This window comes from Oryctolagus cuniculus, chromosome 10 (assembly GCF_964237555.1).
Source record: "Oryctolagus cuniculus chromosome 10, mOryCun1.1, whole genome shotgun sequence".
Lineage (NCBI taxonomy): Eukaryota > Metazoa > Chordata > Mammalia > Lagomorpha > Leporidae > Oryctolagus > Oryctolagus cuniculus.
Genome location: NC_091441.1, coordinates 56,972,171 through 56,984,969, shown reverse-complemented (window position 1 = coordinate 56,984,969; position 12,799 = coordinate 56,972,171). Strand labels below are relative to the sequence as shown.

Here is a 12,799-nt window from a genome sequence, read left to right as displayed (position 1 = left end):
AAAACTTCTTGTGGATGCTTATGTCTTTTATATAAGAGTAAATGTAGTGCTATTTGAATATAACCAATGCACATCCTCCCCCATACTTTAAATCATCTGTGGATGATTTACAGTGCCAAATACAATGTAAGTGCTATGTAAGTGGCTGTTTTAACGTGCTGGTTAGGGAGTAATGATAAGAAAAATGTGTGCATATATTCAGTACAGAGGCTTTTTTTTTTCAAATATTTTCAATCCAAGGTTGATTGAATTCTCCAATGAGGAACCAGTGAATAAAGAGGCCAGGATGTATGTGTAGCCTATTTTTTGAACATTCTTTTCTCATTCTGCCTGAAATAACTTCTTTTGCAAAATCACATTGGCTGAAGTTCTATCAGTATGAACTCCGTTGTATCCGTAAGCTCATCTTTCGATCATCACTAGCCATGGACGAGTTGTGGTGAGTGGTCCCAGCTTCACACTCAATGATGAGTAATGCAGCCAGCTTGCTCTCCCTCCGGTGCTGGGCTTAGACACACCACAGGAGAGAGAGGTTAAAGGAGCAGGAGGAGTTACTGTGGACCAACAAGAATGGAGCAGGAGGGTGCCACAGGAGGAGCTGTGGCTAGCTGTCAGGCACATGAGCACACTTGGGGACAGGGACAGTGTGCTCAGGAAGAAGAAAAGCAGTGCAGAGATGGAGGCAGGAGGATTCCAAAGAAAAACTTACTCATGTTGAAAATGGAACTCAACTGATCCTGTTGGGCGCGGGGCAGGTGCGTGTTTTCCAAGGGTTCCTTGTTCAAGCAAGGATCAGCAGCAAGTGAGAATTTTATAAGCACGATCATTAGTTCAGTTACTGGCGTATCTACTTCGTGTTCCTGGGAATCAGGTTTTGTGGCAGAAGCTGCCTCGAGTGTCTCACTGATCCATTGGAGTCTCGTCGTTGTTGGGTATATATCAGTTGTTTCCCCACTGTGAGTTCTGTGTAGCCCACCTCTGTGACATTCCTGCTCTGAGGTGTGTCACAGGTGGTGAATGAAATGACGTCAGCAGATTAAAGTGGGGGACCTGCAGACTTCATTAGTGTGTGGTTGGCATTTAGAGGTATCCAAACAAATAAGGAAACATTGTGAGCTACCCTCTTCATGAAGAGGTCAGTGGATGATGTTAGCTCCTTCAAGCTGTGTGAGCATGCACAGTAGTGATGTTAATTAGGACGAGTGGCCAAAGAGCCATTGCAGATAGTCCAGTTATGCAGATTCAGCTCAAGATTATACAGATAACTGATGAAAACCTCAACTCAGTTCAATTCTACAAGGCCTGTATTTAAAGTGAGGTGGTATTTGACTGCAACAATATCACATAATAAGTAGTTTACTATGTCTTGCCATGTGGAAGCTGAGGGCTCCTAACAGCCTTAAAATTACTATTGAAGCTTCTTTTTTTTTTTTTTTTTTTTTTTTTGTCAAGGACCAATTACGTGCATGGCCTTTTCCCAAGTTCATTTTGTTCCTTTCCCCTCCTGCTGTCCAGTTGGGATTGTTTTACAGGTCATTAGCCCCTTGACTAGAAGGAAGAAATGAAAGGCTAAATTTATATCTGTCTGCCTACTACTAGTCAATCCAATAAATTGTTTGGTGGGGAAGATGCTGAAACTATTGGCTAAAATAGACCAACCACTGTGGGGCCGGTGTTAGGGTGCAACAGGTTGAACCACTGCCTGCAGCACTGGCATCTCAAATGGGTACCAGTTCAAGTCACAGCTGCTCCACTTCCAATCCAGTTCCCTGCTAATGTGCCTGGGAAAGCAGCAGCAGATGGTCCAAGTCCTTGGGCTCCTGCAGCCACATGAGACCCAGATGAAACTCATGGCTCCCAGCTTCAGCCTGGCCCAACTCCAGCCATTGCAGCCATTTGGGGAGTGAACCAGCGGATGAAAGATTCATATTTCTCTCTCTCTCTCTCTCTCTCTCTCCCTCTCTCCCTCTCTCCCTCTCTCCCTCTCTCCCCCTCCCTCCCCCTCTCTCTCTTTCTCCCTCTCTCTCCTTCTGTAACTCAGCCTTTCACATAAAAAAGTAAATCTTGAAACACACACACACACATACCATTGTGTTCTCCTATAGATTAAATTTCTCTTTGATTTCTCTAGATCCCCAACATTGGCAAAAGCTAAAAATTGGTTGAACTGAATATCTCTTAGTGATGTGAAAAGTAAAGTCAGCAGGATTCTGTTTTATGTAGTATTTGTCATACACCAAGAAAAAAAGTGATAAACCCAACAGGGTAGTGAAACTTTCAAAATTCACACCAGGTTAGACGGTGATGGCGCTCATCAAAACGGTTTGAACTTAACTCTGAGTCTCATCAGCAAAGGTTTTGAATTTGCCTAAAGCAAGCTATTTAGTTTTAAGAGATATGAAGCTACACAACTGTATATGGTTGTGTCTGAATCAGTGCTATGAGATATTGAGCAATTCTCAAATCTCGCACAGGAAAACATCATTCAAGCCTGACCCGATGGCACCACAGCTTCCAAACATTTCTTTAGTGGAATGGGGAAATCATGGTGTTTTACTGGTGGAAATTTAATCATGAGGTTTAGACTGGAGACAGATCATCCTCTGCCTTAAAGAGAGATGGAAATTTTTCCCATTCAGCATGGAAATGTGTCTGTAGTGTGGCGGGGTCGGGGAGCCTGAGAGGGAAGGCAGGTAAAAGACTGGTATACAGGTACAGCAGCCTCCTCTCCTTTGTTGCTTAACACGCTCTTCTGGTCACTGCCACATGATAAATTCCTCAGTGAGTTCTTCAGTTTCTTGTCCTAATGCAAGAAACCCTTTTTTAAAAAAGCAGGACATACTTTCTCCCCCTGGAAAAAGAAATAACAAATAATTAAGGCCACAGCTCTCAGGGATCCAAGTTTATTGGCAATAAAAGGCAGCTGTGCTGACAACGCTACCCATTAACCTGCCAGAAGCAAGCATGTCACCATTTCAGAGTACGGGACTGGAAACATCAGGGGACTCTATAAAGCATAGACAATAGTCTTAGAGAACCTGGTCAGCAACCTGGCATCTCACCCTTCAGCTGATAGAGTAGCCTCCCTCCTTCTTTGCCCATGGAACCTCCTCACCCCATGGAGAACCCCTCAAACCCAGGCCCGAGTCAGGTGTACACCTGGCCTCTCTGCTCTCCTTGGTTCCCATGCTGGTTCTTTGCCTATAGCAAGTCCTTCTAGATGAAGAATCAAGCCATATTTGTTCGAGACCTGGCTGCCGTGAATTCATGGTGTGATTCTGAGTACGTCTCTGAGCTTCAGATTTTTTTTTTTTTTTTGACAGGCAGAGTGGACAGTGAGAGAGAGAGAGACAGAGAGAAAGGTCTTCCCTTTGCCGTTGGTTCACCCTCCAATGGGCACTGCAGCCAGCGCACTGCGGCCAGCGCACCGTGCTGATCCGATGGCAGGAGCCAGGTGCTTCTCCTGGTCTCCCATGGGGTGCAGGGCCCAAGGACTTGGGCCATCCTCCACTGCACTCCCTGGCCACAGCAGAGAGCTGGCCTGGAAGAGGGGCAACCGGGACAGAATCCGGCGCCCTGACCGAGACTAGAACCCGGTGTGCCAGCGCCGCAAGGTGGAGGATTAGCCTAGTGAGCCACGGGCGCCGGCCTGAGCTTCAGCTTTTGATCTGAAACATGAGCGATTAAGGCTCTAAGTCTGTCATCACACTGCTTCTGCAACTCTTGTGGCTCTACCAATCGTGTGGGATCTTGTTAAAATGTAGATGCTGGTTCTGTAGGTCTGGGCAGAGGCCTAAGGCTCAGGCTCTAGCAAGCTTCCAGGTGATACCCGTGCTCCTGGCCCACACAAAGCACCTTGAGCATCCAACATCACTGTGGGACTCCAAGATGGCAGTGACTGTATCTCAGTCCTCCAGTCATCTCTGCGTGCTCATGTCTGCTTGGTGATTGCACCCCTGGTAATCAATAGTTACATACATCAGAACTAGTTAGAACAGACTAAGTGGCTCGAAGGGATGCAGCCTGATGGAAGTTTATAACTATAAACTCAGTGATTCTACAACTTCTTGAAGGCTCCATTCCTCAAAGGCCAAACCAGAGCTGCTCTGTCTTCTTCCCTTTTACTGTGGTAGGTTCCCTGATCATCCCAACTTCCTCTATGGTGAATTTATCCACCCCAACTCTAGCCCCAGCTCACTCTGACTGACTTGATCCAAAATGAGATCCACTTTGAAGGGCGTTTGGCAAATGCCATTAGGAAGCATTTTGTAGTTTGCATCAGATCCCCTCCAGATGCCCAGTATACAGAGGTTCTCCACTCACACTCCTCTGGGACACGGCAGCAACATCAGCACCTGTCTTCTATGGGAGCCCCATGCTTTCTTCCATGCACAGTGGTGGTTACTGTTCTTAAGAATGGTTACTCTGGCCGGCGCCACGGCTCAATAGGCTAATCCTCCGCCTAGCGGCGCCGGCACACCGGGTTCTAGTCCCGGTCAGGGCACCGGATTCTGTCCCGGTTGTCCCTCTTCCAGGCCAGCTCTCTGCTGTGGCCCGGGAAGGCAGTGGAGGATGGCCCAAGTCCTTGGGCCCTGCACCCCATGGGAGACTAGGAGAAGCACCTGGCTCCTGCCTTCGGATCAGCGCAGTGCGTCCGCTGCAGTACGCCGGCTGTGGCAGCCATTGGAGGGTGAACCAACAGCAAAATGGAAGACCTTTCTCTCTCTCTCTCTCTCTCTCTCTCTTTCCACTCTGCCTGTCAAAAAAAAAAAAAAAAAAAAAAGAAAAGAATGGTTACTCTGGCCAGATTTTCGTCGTCTTCGTGGGGAAACATATTCCATAAACTAAAGACAAAAATATACCATGAATTCAAGAAATGGAAACAATTGACACTAAAATGTCTTTCTTTTTAAGATCCTGCTTTAAATCACTTGTTTAGAGTTGGGTCTAATTAGAGTGCTTTAGAAATAAAGCCTTCCTGTGTTGTGCCTATAAAGAAGTAAATGCTATTTTAACATAATCTTTTCTTATAATGCCCAAAAGGACAACACTATGTATTTTCATAGGATTGTCAGGGGAACGAGTCAGCTCCAAATATTTGACCTAGATAAACAATACCATTTGCTTCATCTGAAAGTAGAGGGATAATTAACTTGGACAACCATATAAACAGCAGGAGTCTCCTCCAGAGTGTCTGCCTTCTTAGATCAGCAGATACTCTCCCGGAGAGCTGCCACAGCAAGTCCATTGACTGTGGCTGCCTTTTACTGCTGTGTTTTGAGTTGTCCTAATGAACTGTAGAGTGTTGGAAAAAACTTTCAGGCAGTTCAGTCTTCTTGGGTTTTATTCCCATGTCCCAGCTTACTCCTATTTATCCATTTGGTCAGGTTTACAATGGATTTGTTCTCTTTAGTTAAACAAAGTGTTTTTCTGTGTTCTGCCATGTTAGTAATTAGTGCGTGACTAGCCATTGAACCCCTGGAATCAAAGAACCCTGGAATCACAGAGTCACATGGATCTTAGAGGTCATCAGGCCTATGTCCCTGTGTCCAGGGCCTGGTGTCCTCCTCCAGATTCTCTGTCCAGTAGGGCTTCCCTCTGGCTTGTGCTTACACGTGTTCTTTCAATTACACCTCTAAGTCCCTGTCTGAAGAGTTCTTACAAGAAAGTTCTTTCTTATATGGAGCTTAAATCCAGAACCTCCTAGTCCCATGCTTTGATTCCAATGCAGGGAAAACAAAACAGCTTCCTGTTACACATGACAGTCCTTCAGGTATTCCCAGGTATGACTGCACTTCCCGCATCTCCCCTTCTCTATGTCTTTTTGTCCTGTGACAGACACTAGAGTCCTCACTATTCTGGTCACACTCATTGGCTCCTTGGAACAAGCTCCAATCTTTGTCCAGCCTTCCTCAGATTTGTGGCCCAACATGGTCCCCATCTTCCAAGTGGAAGTAGGACCAGCATTCTCAACATTGGCTGCACCTTGGAATCACCTGGATGCATGCTTCTCCCCCACACCACCCCCTCCTCATACAGTATGAGGGTATGGTCTGAATCTCAAGATTTATCAAAGCTTCTTGATTATATCACATGTAGCCCAGATTGAGAACCAGTCTTCTGGGTTCTTCACTACGCAGACATTGATGGTTACACATATGGAATGTGCAGAAGGATTGAGGGGTGTTGGAAGGAGAAGTGACATTCTGTTGTTGGGTAAATAGATCTCCCCATAAGATGGAACTTATGTTTGTTTCTTGATCTTTACTTTTTATCTTGATTTTTCTTTTACATTGATACAAAACCAATATAATCATAACTTAAATTCCACCGCTAAGATAGCTGAGCCCATGTTTTATTGTGTTTCTGGCTGATGTTGTATTATTTTTGCCCTTGGGATGTTATGATGAGGCATTCAGGGAGTTGAGATGTGGGGAGATCCACCACCTTTCTGAGACATCCCTTCCTCACATTGCATATTAACCACCCCACTTGCTACTCAAACTCCCCAAATATTTTTAACTCATGCTGCTACCAAGTCATTATTCTGATCTTATATTTTGGTAATTCCTTTTTTAATTTAAAAAGTGGACCTTTAAGGATGGAGGAGATTATAGGGCTTAGAGGTACTGAAGCAATGAGCTTCCCAGTTGCAGACTCCAGAATCAGGCAGACTTTACAGGTGCAGTCACAGAACATACTGGAAAACCAAAGACTCCTCATTAGGGACTGCTCTGGTCAAGTAGACACAGCACAGACGTGGAGACCAAACTGCATGGTCTCTATTTCCATGCAGACACCCTCCCAGAAAAGGAGAGAGCATAAGAGAATGACTATACATTGACCCAATCTGTGCCACATTCATAACATTCATTGTAAGTACATAATCCCATTTAATGTATACCATAATCTCATGATATGGTTGTAATAATGCCTAGATTACAAATTAAGAAACTCAGGCTCAGAGGGACTTAAATGCTAACAAGTAGGGTATCAGGATGGAAACTTGAGCCACACACTCTTTGTACCATGCCATACTGCTAAGGTAAAGAAGGACTCCACCCCTATTGAATTTCATTATGTTGGGTTTGCTCCAGAGTTCCAGCCTTTCAAAGTCTTTTTCAATCCTATTCCTGCATGCTATGTATTTACTAGGTCAGTGCAAGTTGTGATGAGAGAAGAGCACTTAGAAGACACTCTTCGGCCGGTGCCGCAGCTCAATAGGCTAATCCTCCACCTAGCGGTGCTGGCACACCGGGTTCTAGTCCCAGTCAGGAGCCGGATTCTGTCCTGGTTGCCCCTCTTCCAGGCCAGCTCTCTGCTGTGGCCTGGGAAGGCAGTGGAGGATGGCCCAAGTGCTTGGGCCCTGCACCCCATGGGAGACCAGGAGAAGCACCTGGCTCCTGCCTTCAGATCAGCGCGGTGCGCCGGCCACAGCGCACCGGCCGTGGCGGCCATTGGAGGGTGAACCAACGGCAAAAGGGAAGACCTTTCTCTCTGTCTCTCTCTCTCACTGTCCACTCTGCCTGTCAAAAAAAAAAAAAAAAAAAAGACACTCTTTCTACTGTTGAGCTATTCACCATTTCAAGTAGTGACTCAGACCACATTCTCGTGAAACTAATTGATCCTGGATTCTTGACTGTGCATGAAAAATAGAAATAAAAAGGGACTATTTTCATCAGTGCATCTGAGTGATTTATATAGGAAGTCTTAATTTAGAACAGGTAAGGTGATTTATAAGGAAGATTTTGATTATTTGAAGGTAAATTTTTTCCCTAGAAAATCTTCTGGCCATATGCAACGCCAGCTTAACCCACAGGGGATAGCATAATAAAACCACTATTCTAACTCTGTCATGGGTTTATTACAGATAACTGCTGACGTGTATTGCTAATTCCTAGGAAGGCTTCTGTCTCCCCCATGGCATTGCTAACTTTCTAGGTCTCTAGGAGATCTCAGACCTGTATGCTGCTTTAACTCACTTTACCAGTGAGTTCTTGGCCTTGGTAAATTCAGCAATTATTTTCCTGACGAGAAGTGAACAGTTTTAATGGAATCCAAAGTATACCAAATTTCAGGACCACAGAACACTTGCAATTTGGAAATCTCTCTTTCTTCTACTTTCATGCCAGACTTATTGAAAACTGGAAGCAGAGTGATGGAGGAGAATCATGTTTCAGTACAACTGACAGATTCAAAAATTGCTTTCTATATAAATAACCACATGTGCTCTTGTCTGCACTCCCTTACAAAGCAAAGGGTCCCTTCTACCTTACTTGACTTTCTCTGAGTTGGCACTGGCCTTTCGATACTTAATAAAAGTCTCAACTTCTTATCCTAGTACCTTTGGCATTCTGTGGCTCTTGGGGGAATGGGCTAATTAAAAATGGAATTAACACTGATGGAAATAATGTATGACTCTTCAGATGAAACCACTGAACAGGGCCAGTCGCCCAGAGAGCTGGAAGGGAACCAGGTGGAATTCTCTGCATAAAACCCTCTGCCTCTCCTTTCTGCTTTCACTCACTTTTATCTACTCTGATCTGTCGGGCAAAAGATGTACACAGCCTGAATTGAAAGCTGAGCCTGAGAGTTTGGTAAAGTTGCAGGATAGAAAATCAACACACAAAAATCAATAGCCTTTGTATATAGAGACAATACCATGGCTAAGAGAGAACTTGTAAGATCAGTCCCATTCACAACAGCTACAAAAACAATCAAATACCTTGGATTAAATTTAACCAAGGAAGTGAAATATCTCTACAATGAAAAGTATAAAACATTAGAGAAAGAAATAGAAGAAGACTGGAAAAATCTTCCATGTTTATGGATTGGAAGAATTAATATCAAAATATTCATATTACTGGAAGCAATTTACAGATTCAATGCCATCCCAATGACATTCTCAGATCTAGAAAATATGATACTAAAATTCATATGGAAACACAAGAGACCCCAAATAGCTAAAGAAATCTTAACGAAAACAAAGCCAACAGCATCACAATACCAGGTTTCAAGACATTCTACAGGGTAGTTATGATCAAAGCAGCCTGGTAGTGGCACTAAAATAGACATGTAGACCAATGGATGAATAGAAACCCCAGAAATCAATCCATGCATCTATAATCAACTAATCTTTGACAAGGGAGATTAAAATCAATTCCTGGAAAAAGGACAGTTTCTTCAACAAATGATGCTGGGAAAACTGAATCAAGACCCCTACCTCATACCTTATATAAAAATCAACTGAAAATGGATCAAGGATCTAAATTACTAGAGGAGAACATTGGGGAAGCATTGGCATAGGCAATGAGTTCTTAGAAGAGACTCCAGAAACACAGGCAATAAAAGCAAAAATGGACAAATTGGAATTACATCAAGCTAAAAAGCTTCTATACTGAAAAGGAAACATTCATCAAAGTGAAGAGGTAACCAACAGAATGGGAGAAAATATTCGCAAACTTTGCAACTGATAAAGGATTAATATCCAGAATCTATAAAGATCTCAAGAAACTCAACAATAACAAAACAAATAATCCAGTTAAGAAATGGGCAAAGGACTTGCACAGGCTTTTTTTTCAAAATATCAAATTCAGATGGCCAAGAGACATGTGAAAAAATGATCAGGATTACTAGCTGTCAGGGAAATGCAAATAAAAACCACAGTGAGGTTTCATCTCACCCCAGTTAGAATGGCTCTCATTCAGAAATCAAAAAACAATAAATGCTATCAAGGATGGGTTGGAAGTTACCCTAATATACTGTTGGTGGGTATGTAAACTCCTACAGCCATTATAGAAGATAGTATGGAGATTCTATACACTATGGAATACTACCCAGCTATAAAAAAGAATGAAATCCTGTTATTTTGCAACAAAATGGGTGCAACTGGAAACCGTTATACTTACTGAAATAAGCTAGTACCCAAAAGACAAATATCATGTTTTCTCTGATCTGTAGTAACTAATAGAGCACAAAAATGTAATGTCTATGAGCAAAATTGACAGCTTGAGGTTTGATTATTACTTATATCCCTCATCTTTACTGTTGAGGAACAGTGGTTTTTTTCTAAATATATTATATATATAGTTATATATATATATATATAGTTATATATATATAAAGCTGATCCTGTATGTATGAGGTCTCTGAGCCCTTGGAGCCATTTCCAAGTTTCAAACTTGATGTCTGATCTGCAGCTCACTCTGTTCCAGTGCCTGCATGCTACTGCTGGAATAGTGGTCAGAAACTTCATAGCAGTGTCCTCACTAGAACCCACAACTCCAGAGATAAAGGAGGTGATGGCATTGTGTTGTATGTGTGCATGGGTAATTACACTTGTAGAATTCAAATGAATGATCTCTGAATAGTCAACACAAGCTCAAGGTACTTCTTGTGTTAGGCACTGGTGAGAAAAAGATGAAAAGATACCGATCTAATACCTATTACCATGAGGACTAAGAAACATCCTTGGGTGCCACTCAAGGGCATTGGGCATCTGGGAGACGGAACCCTTTAGCAGTCAGGTTCCCCAGAGGAGCTCGGGTTTTGAGATGGGGTACAGATGATGAGTGTAGTTGGGCCAGGCAAGCACGCAGGGGCTGGGTGTTTCTAGCAGAGGGAAAAACAGACCCAAGGGAAGCAGGAGACATGGGAGCATGGTCTGGGAGCTGCAGATACTCTCAAGGCTGAGCGGAGGAGTGCAGAAGGATGAAGGTGGGGAGTTAGCCAGGGGCCCCTGGGGAAGGCTTTCCATGTCATGCAGTGGAGTGTTTGCTGTACACCCTGGGCCACAGGAAACTGCTGAAAAACCGCAGGCTGAGACAGGACACAGCCAGACATGTTAGGTACCAATGCTGAGGCATGGATGCTAAAAATATAAATCAAAGGGAAGTAGGATTCTTTCTTCATCGTTGGGGAAAAAAGAAAATAAAGCTCTTACCTCAGCTTTGTGTAGAAATCTTTGCTTTTTCCTCCGGAAATACAGCTTCATCTTCTCCTTTGTGGTTTTGATGCTGATGCTTTCTTAATCTGGTCTTGCAAGCGAAGCTGCCAGATGGCTCCCGTCCTGTGCGCCGCCCAGGCGTGCTCTCACGGGCGGGTTGATGAATGAGCTCCTCCCTTGCACATCTGACCTCTGCATCGCCACCTTCCCCACTGGTCGGCCACGGCTCTCCATTGAGCCATGGTGCGTGGAGATGCACGAGCCCCTCACCCCCTGCCGTGAGCTGACCCCTTGGCCATAAATCACTTGTCACAGGCACTGAGAGCTGCTACTGAGTGGCACATTAGACACAGTTTTAGTGTTTTGAGCTTTGACCTGGATAAATTGTGATCACTCTGAAGTTGGGTCTTTCTCTTCTGCTCTTTGTCCCTGTAATTTCTTCCTCCACCCCCATCCATGGTTTTCCTCCATTTCCTTCACTTTCCCAAAATGTGTAGATTGTATGGAACGGGTGTGGTCTAAGTGACATTTCCTGCTTGTTAGCAAGGTCAAGTGTTGTGATGAACAGGTTGACAGACCCGCCCAGCCCTAGTCCAGCAGTGAACCTGGTGTTGGGGAAGGTGTGGCTGTTGCACACTGTTCTGCTCACTCATCCGGGTTATTTCTGGCAGTTTTGATGTATAATCCTTTTTTTAAAAAAAAGTTTTTAATATTCATTTACTTGAAAGGCAGAATGACAGATACGCAGATAGAGAAATTTTCTATCCCCTGGTTTACTCCCCAAATGCCTGCAAAAGCCAGGACCAGAGGAGGCCAAAGCCAAGAGCCCGAAATGCCATTGAGGTCGCCCATGTTGGTAGCAGTGGCCCGAGCTCTCCAGCCATCTTGCACTGCCCTCCAGGATGCATTTGGCAGCAGAACAGCGGGAGCTCGAACTGGCGCTCCGATAGGGGATGCAGGCATCCTAAGCAGCCACTCAGCCCACTGCAGCATGACACTCACTCCGAGTGTATAATTCTTGAGGACACTAGTGGAAGGAGGGAACCAAGAGTCGGAAGGTGGGGGCACAGCTGAAGGAAAGCAGGTGCATGCGGCCGGCAGGAAGGTAGAGGCAGGCGAGAACCCGGAGGCTGACAGAGGGAAGGGAAAAGGACTGATAAATTGGATCAGAGTCCACCATATGAGAAGGGAAGTTCTCGAAAGGACGTAAATGTCATTTCCAGAGAATACCCTCTCCTACTCAGAACTTGCCCCTGGAGGGTGGCAGCCCAGGACATCGATGGCAAAGGCCTCCTTATAAGTTCATGCAGGGCAGCTCTGTCCCGCTTGCTACCCTCACGGCCGGGCTGCACGCCATTGGTCGCCAGGCTGAAGGGCCCGTGCACTGCCTCTGACTGTGCTGGTTACCAAGCCACACACTGCGGGTTTTCACCCAGACTCCCAGGAATGGAAGAATATTCCCCAAGCCCTGGTGCCTGTCATCACAGCTACTCTCCTTAAACAGTGGAACAACTTAAAATAGCTTCTCATCCGTCTGCTTTTATTTCTGACAGTTTGGCTTTTTAATTCACAGCTTGGGCGTGGAGTCTGTCTTCCGAGGGACCCTCAACCCCACACAGTGTGGGTGACACCAAGCAGGGCCCTCCAGGAAACATGCCAGGCAGTGAGAGCTCCCTGTCCACAGCGGAATGTGTGCTGGCTGTTCTGGGTTATTATATCCGTAATGACCCCTAAGTCATTACTGCCATCTCTTGTCTGATGGGGTGCAGGCAGGGCTGAGGCTGATTGAGAGAGGGAGAGAGAGAGAGCACTGTGGGGTCTCCCTTCTGATTCCAGTGCCCAGGCCACAGCAGT

General features: G+C 44.9%; 1 protein-coding gene and 1 long non-coding RNA gene across 2 annotated transcripts in view; one reads left to right on the top strand and one right to left on the bottom strand.

The window, feature by feature from the left end:
• COLEC12 (collectin subfamily member 12) overlaps positions 1 to 12,799 on the top strand; it is a 206,556-nt gene that overhangs the window by 129,288 nt on the left and 64,469 nt on the right. The window lies entirely within an intron of this gene.
• LOC138844042 (uncharacterized) lies at positions 2,548 to 11,079 on the bottom strand. Its single transcript, XR_011379409.1, has 2 exons — positions 10,943 to 11,079; positions 2,548 to 2,851 (listed from the first exon to the last, which is right to left on the bottom strand). It is a non-coding gene; the product is annotated as an uncharacterized lncRNA (long non-coding RNA).